At 47.6% G+C, this 7,926-nt stretch overlaps 1 non-coding gene across 1 annotated transcript; it reads right to left on the bottom strand.

Moving 5' to 3' along the window:
• Nucleotides 1-4,696: 4,696 nt before the first annotated feature.
• On the bottom strand, nt 4,697-4,768 carry trnak-uuu (transfer RNA lysine (anticodon UUU)). The gene has a single exon. It is a non-coding gene; the product is annotated as a tRNA-Lys (tRNA).
• Nucleotides 4,769-7,926: the final 3,158 nt, after the last annotated feature.

Consider the following 7,926-nt stretch of genomic DNA (forward strand, 5'->3'; position numbering starts at 1 on the left):
GTTAAAGTGGTAAAAACAATGACTGCAGATGCTGAAAACCAAATACTGGAAGAGTGGTGCTGGAAGAGCACAGCAGTTCAGGCAGCATCCAACGAGCAGTGAAATCGACGTTTTGGGCAAAAGCCCTTCATCAGGAATAAGGCAGTGAGCCTGAAGCGTGGAGAGATAAGCTAGAGGAGGGTGGGATAAAGTGTTTAGCCACAGGGCGGTGTGTCAGTTAGAATTAGAGTCCAAGAGTTGTTCCCTGAAATATTCGGTTAGTTGGCATCCAGTTTCCCCAACGTGGTTGAGACCATATTGCGAGCAATGGACATAATCTTATTAATACATTGCATAAGTCTTAGCCTGCCAGAATTATTTTCTTTTATTAAATTAAAGAAAATTTTTATTCAATTGGATGACTGCATGAAACGGTTTGTTGGTCAGATTTGAATCATCACTCCCAAATGAGACGATGCCATGAATATCAGTGAACTGCTCTTTTTGTTAAAAACCACAAGTTCTTGATTTATTTTCACAACTTACTGGTATTCACACCTGCACATTCAATGTCAAACTCTGACATCAGAAATTAAATTACAGCATTAATTTTGACTTGAACTATTCGAACAAACAAATTAATAGCACACAGTGAATCGCAAGTCTGATTAATCTGAAATTAAATTTGACCAAAAAAATATAAAATCAAGATGGGAGATAAGAAATGGGGGAAGGGCAGAAGGCGAGAAATGCAGCATCATAGAAAGTGCTCCCTCAGAAAGTGCATTTTACCAACTGCCACTGCTAAATATAAACACTCTGATATGATCCTTCGGTTTTAATGTAAACCATAGCCCCATACAGTAGGTACCATTTAAATGAGTTAAAAATACAAGCATTGAGCAAATCCAGCTTCCAGCCGTACCCCGCGCTTCTTGGAGCTCGGACCTTCCTCCAGCGCTGGGGGGTTGTTGAACTCCTGGGCTCCAGCGGCCACGCCTCCACTGAAGAAGCTTTGGGAAGCAGATGCAAAGGCAAGATGCAGAACAGAGAACCTTTGTATATGAAAGCAGCTTACAGAGACATTGAGCAATAGAATCACATGGTTTTTACCCATCGACCTCTGGGTTATCTACCCAGCACACTCACGCAGCAATTCTCTACTTCTGTGCTCCCAGCAGCTAGATCGTGGATCAGTTTAAAGTAGGTCCTATATCTCTGTTTACATCGGTACATAAGGCAGTGAAGAAAGGTTTCAGCACACTGGCCTTCATCAGTTAGGGAACTGAGTACAGATGTTGGCAAGTTATGTTGTAGTTATACAGGACATTGATGAGGCTGCACCTGGAATATTGTGATCAGTTTTGGTCCCCTTGGTGTTCTGACTTCTGACTTCTTCAACTCTGGGTTTGTGTTGAACTTGATGGGATACTTTGTCCAACTCAGCATGTTTTAACAGTATCCCTCAGAGGGATTCATCTGAAACTTTTCAGGAGGTGAGCTCAACAAGATTGAACTATTCAAAGGTACTTGGACTCTATTTTAAACTTACATCAGGACCAGTAGTCAGAGACACGTACAGCATGGAAACAGACCCTTCGGTCCAACTTGTCCATGCTGACCTGATATCCTATATTAATCTACTCCCATTTGACAGCACCTGACCGATATACTCTGGCAGCTCATTTCATATAAGTACCACTCTCTGCATGAAGAAGTTGTCCCTTTAATTTGTTTCGCCTCTTACCCTAAACTTGTGCCCTCTAGTTCTGGACTCCCCTACCCAAGGAAAGGACATTGTCTATTACACTGTCAATGCCCCTCATGATTTTATAACCGGTATTAGGTCCCTTCTCTGCCTCCGATGCTCCAGTGAAAACAACCCCACGCTATTCATCCGCTCCCTGCAGCTCAAACCCTCCAACCCCCAGCAACATTCATGTAAATCTTTTCTCATAGATAAGGCACTCTTTCAGTCATGAAGAAGGGTTAATACCCAAAACGCTGACGACTCCACATCCTGGTGCTACCTGGCTTGCTGTATTCTCCCAACCCCCGGCTTGCCAACTTCGGGTTGCAATATGTAGTGGCTCAGTGATTACCACTGCAGCCTCACAGCGCCAGGGACCCAGGTTTGATTCCAGCCTTGGGTAGCTGTCTGTGAGGAATTTGCACTTTCCCCCAATGTCTGAGTGAGGTTTCTCTGGGTGGTCCTGTTTTCTTCCATAAACCAAAGATGTGCAGGTCATGTGGATGGGCCATGCTGAATTGCCCATAGAGGTAGGTACATTAGTCAGAGGGAAATGGGTCTGGATGGGTTACACTTCGGAGGGTCGGTGTGGACTTGTTGGGACAAATCGCCTGTTTCCACACTGTAGCTAATCTCATCCAATACTTGTGTTACTAACGAATGGCAGAGTAGGCCAAACTTCTTCTCCGATGGTCTTGCGGTCTTAGGTTTCTCTGGTTCATTTCATTGGCAATGTGCAGTCCCGAGCTCAATGAGCAACAGTGTCCACTGAAGGCAAAGCTCATAGAATCATAGAACCCCCACAATGTGGAAACTGGTCCTTCAGCCAAACAGATCTGCACTGATCTTCGGAAAACTAACCCACTCAGATCCATTATCCTATCCTCCATAACTTGCACACAGACTCCCAAGGGGGGAATTATTCCTGAGTTCCTGGTGCCATGAGGCAGCAGTGCTAACCCTGAACCACCATGGAGTTGTGATTGTGGGGTGTCGGGAAGGCAATTGCAGTCCAGCAGAAGACTAAAACAGCCCACCGACTCTCCCACTGCACCCACTGTCAGAAATGGCAGGAGGTTCAGACCTGGGAGGTGACTGAAGGCATCATCACTGGTCGGATCTGATTGCTGGGAGCGCTGGTGCCCCCGCTGGTGCTTCCGCAAGTTGTAGGAAAACATGAACCTCTTCCCACACTCGGTCCAGCTGGAGGGCATCTCCCAGGTGTGGGCACATTGGTGCTTCAGTAGGGCAGAGGAATTGCTGAAGGCCTTCCCACACTTAGGGCAGCAGAATGGCCTCCGCCCCTCCGCCACTGCCCCCCCCCCCCCCAACCCCCAACACGCCCGTGTGGTCCAGCTGGTGATTCAGCAGTGTGGAGGAGCAGGTAAAGACCTTCCCACATTCGGGGCAGGAGAATGGCTTCTCCCCGGTGTGGATAGACTGGTGCCTCAGCAGGGCCGAGGAATTGCTGAAGGCCTTCCTGCACATAGGGCAACTGAACGACCTCTCTACCATTTGGACACACCAATGGGCCAGTACATCGGAGGAAAGAGCAATGCCCCTCCTGCAGTTGGGCAGAAGAACGGCCTCTCAGTGTGGACCCACTGGTGTCTCAACAGATGGGAAGAACTGCTGAAGGCCATCTCGCACTTGGGGCCGGAGAACAGCCTTCCAAGGTGTGGGCCAACTGGCCCGTCAGCAGGGCAGAGGAGTCACTGAAGGCCTTCCCACATTCAGGGCAGTAGAAGGGCCTCTTCCCCTCTGTGGACCCATTGGTGCTTCAGAACCCTTTCAAATTTCACAATATCCTTCTGATTGGAGGGACACCAGAATTGCACACAATATTCTAAAAGTGGTCTCACCAATGTCCTGTACAGCCACAACATAACTTCGCAACTCCAATTCAGGCAGCATCCAAGCAGCTTCGAAATCGACGTTTCGGGCAAAAGCCCTTCGTCAGGAATAAAGGCAGTGAGCCTGAAGCATGGAGAGATAAGCTTATCTACGTTTTTCTCTTGTGGTGTTCGTCGTTTCTCTGTGCTGCAGTGTGTAGTGGCTCGTTGAAATAATGTCCTGATGCAGCTTCGTTTGTGGGTGTTGGGATGATTGCTTCTGTGGTTAAGTATTTGGTTTGTGTGTGTTGTTTTTCTGTAGATGCTAGTTTGAATTTCCCCATTGACTGTTCGCTCTACTGTGACATCGAAGAATGCTGTTTATTGTTGTTCTCCTCTTTTTCAAACTAGGAGCCCCCCTCAGGCCATAGTCTCACAACTTGGAACACCAATATACAGACTAGTCAAAGGCCTCCACTGAGGACTAAAACACCAAGTCGAAGATTCATGCCACTCCATTTACTCCATCCAAGAATTCCCGAACACCAAAGACACGAAGATAGAAGAGGATGGAATAATGTTGTCCTTTGACATAACAGCCCTGTTCACATCCATTAACATCAACGTGGCCAAAGAAAACTGAAGACACTACTCGAAGAACTAAAGACAAAAACACAGAACCAACTTCAGCAGCAAAGATAACACTGTCAACCTCGTGGAACTGTGCCTTACCACCCACTTCATATTCAGTAACAAGCCCTACAAACAAAACAACGAAACGCCCATGAAACACTTCTGTCATCAAAAAATGAAACAAATTAGAGGAAACCTACAACACCATCAACAATCTCCTTCCTGGCATAAAATTAACAAAAGAGGAGAACAACAACAAAGTGCCATTTCTAGATGTCACAGTAGAGCGAACAGTCAATGATAAATTCAAAACAGCCTCTGCAGGAAAGCCAGTACTTAGCTACAGAAGTAATCATCCCTGCACATACAAACAAATCTGAACGAGGACACTGTTTCAACGAACCACAACACTGTGCAGCACCCAGTGACTACGAAGACCAATAAGTAACTCTGCAGCGCATTTAAGGAGAAGGAGCAGCCAAAAAAGCACACTACAAATTGCTTCCCTGACCGGGAATCGAACCCGGGCCGCAGCGGAAAAAGCGCCGAATCCTAACCACTAGACCACCAGGGAGACGACAGCGAAGTTTGACAGCCCTACTGAAAACTGCTTCCCTGCCCGGAAATCGAACCCGGGTCACGGTATTTAGAAGGCTTCCACCAAAGTTGTTTCTTGTATCCATTGCTCCCGATGCGGTCTCCTCTACATTGGGGAGACTGGAGCCCCGTCGCAGAGTCAAGTCACAGCGTTTGAGGGAACATCTCCAGGACACCCGTCGCCCTGTGGCCCAACATTTCAACCTCCCCTCCCACTCTGCCAGGGACATGCAGGACCTGGGCCTTCTCCATCGCCCCTCCCTCCCCACCCGATGTCTGGGGTAAGAACGTCCCAACTTCTGCCTCGGATACATTCAACCCCAGGACATCGATGTGGACTGCACCAGTTTCCTCATTTCCCCTCCCCCCACCTTACCTGAGTTCCAACCTTCCAACTGAGCGCTGTCCTCAGGACCTGTCAATCTCCCTTCCCACCTATCCACTCCACCCTCCTCTCTGACCTGTCACCTACGTCCCCAACCCCATTCACCTATTGTACTCTTTGCTACCTTCGGCCCAGCACCCCCCAATTAATCTCACCACCCCTGGAAGCGTCCTGCCTCTGTTCCTGATGAAGGGCTTTTGCCCGAAACGTCGATTTTCCTGCTCCTCGGAAGCTGTCTGACCTGCTGTGTTTTTCCAGCACCACTCTGATCTAAACTCTGGTTTCCAGCATCTACAGTCCTCACTTTTGCCTAACCAATAAACGCAGTGTGCCGATTTCACATCAACAAACTGACACAAGCGGACACAACGTCTGCAGAAACCCTAGCGACATTACTTTACATTAAAGACATCTGGGAAATGATGTCCAGACAACTCAACCCTCTCAGCATCATGGTGGCCCACAAACCTCCCAACACACTCAAACAGCGGCTAATGAACCTGAAATACCCGATACAAACAACCAGAAAACGAATGTTATTTACAAAATACCATAAAGGAAATATATACATGAACTCTGCCGCACAGTTCTCTGTAGCAAGAAATGCTGGGATGAGATAAGGAAGATTATTTTCAGCCAAAACGAATCGGCACTGACTGGACAGCCATTTAAAATCAAGGCTGTCAGCCCAGGATGGAAGACCCGAAGGGATGGACAGTTTTCTTATTTCCTGAAGATTTACAAAGCTGAGACTGGGTTTTGGTGTTTGTTCCCTCTCCACTCCCAGGAGCCGCAGTGGTTGGGGCGGTGAGTTGGGAAAAGTGAAATGTTCCCATGAGCAGCGTGTGGGGCTATTTCAGCTTCCCCTCCTCTGACAGCCTGTGACTTGACTCTGATGTTCTCAGGGACATTTACTGACGCGAGACAGTGAAAAGAGTGTCGTTCCTGCAGATCGGGAATTCAAACCTTATGCCCGCTTCAGGACAATGAGAAAGATTATTTGGGGTGTGTGAAGAAGCTGTGAGCTGCATTTCAAACAGGGAGCTGGAGTCAGATGCATCATCCATTGCGCCCCGGCCCTGTGCGGATCTGACACCGCCATGCTGCAGAGTTCTGACGTTAACACGGACATGCGCAGCAATGGGAACATTCACAAGGTGAACAACCAAAGATAATCACCATCACTGCTTCCCTTCCATAGTCCCAACTTTGTGAAGCAGTATCTTTCACTGGCAAATAAAACACCTTTGTCCTCAGGTGCCTGCTTTATTTCGGTCGCGACTTCACGCCCCTCACTGTTCTAGTGTCACTTCCAAACTCTTGGCTCATCGCCTCAAAAGCAGCTCTGTGGGTATCTGCTTGTTCCACCCTGACAGGCAGTGGGCTACAGATTCCCGACCAGTCCCAATGTGATTGAAATATTTCAACCCGTCCACTGATTGCATTTAAAAAAACCCGTCGAGCAATCTCCCTTTTCTTTTGATGTCGTTTCTCAACTGTAGTCGGCAGGGATCACACCTGCGTGGGGAAACCGCAATGGATTTCATGTCCATCGCATTCACCACTCGGCCCACCAATACAGAACCACACTGACAGCTTCTTTTCCCAGGTCTGTCTGCCTGTGGAGCTGAGAAAGAGTGAATCATTGCTGAGTTTGTTTGAATCCAATCACTTCACAGATTCGAAATATCTGCAAATGGCGAGTCTGGGTGTTTCATCCCGAAAGATGAAATGGACGTTCAGTCAAAAACAGAAATTGCAGGAGCACCTCAGCAGGTCAGGCAGCATCTGTGGAAAGAGAATCAGAGACAACATTTCAGAACTCGTTTATTTCCTCATCCAAGTACAGCCAAACCTGCTGAGTTTTTCCAGCAGTTTCTCTTTCTGTCTCGGATTCTCAGCATCCGCAGTCCTTTACGTTAGAAATTCAATAAATTCAGAAACCCCTTTGTCCTGCCTCAGTGGAGAAGATTTCCGTTTGGGAAACATTTTCCTGAAACCATGAAAAACGTGCAGTTTCGCAGCCAAGAAAGCGTTAGGAGCGAGAACAAGAAACACTCCGTCCCTGGGTGGTCTCGAACCACCAACCTTAACGGTTAACAGCTCAACGCGCTGACCAATTGCGCCACAGAGACAGGTCCCACCGCGGCCGGCAAAGTGTCTTTGAGGAACCTACTATTCAATTCATAATTCAACCTGCCCCGCCCAAAATTACCATTGTCTTCTATCAGTTTTACTTTTCCATAATAAAGCCTTGGACATTCATTATGGAGACATGGGGACAGTCTGATCCCACCATCTGCAGGCACATCCATGTCACGAGGAACGAACTCTCCGACACCGGGGCCATCGCCCTCCGAGCCTTTCAGTGTTTAGCCTCTTCCCGAATTTTCTCATTGGCCCCAAGCCGAGAATGGGTTTGAATTCCTGATGTGCAGAGAATTTTTTCAATGTCTCGGGTCAGTTCATGTCCCGAGAATATCAGAGTCAATCAGCCTCTGAAACAAGGGGACGGTGTCTGGACTGTCTCTGCTCAGTCGGACAGTTCATCCTTCATTCTCCTCTAATTCCACTTCCCAAAGAGTTTCGAAAGATTCACAAAGCTGGAGACTGGGATTTGTGTTTTACTTCCTGAACATTGTTCCACCTGCTAACTGACAATATTTTGCCAAAACCTCTTCCCCATTGTAACACATGCATCATGTGCAGGGATGAGCAATTTCCATTTTGTGGAGACATTCCCAAGTTTG

Source organism: Chiloscyllium punctatum, chromosome 36 (genome assembly GCF_047496795.1).
Source record: "Chiloscyllium punctatum isolate Juve2018m chromosome 36, sChiPun1.3, whole genome shotgun sequence".
In the NCBI taxonomy this organism is placed as follows: domain Eukaryota; kingdom Metazoa; phylum Chordata; class Chondrichthyes; order Orectolobiformes; family Hemiscylliidae; genus Chiloscyllium; species Chiloscyllium punctatum.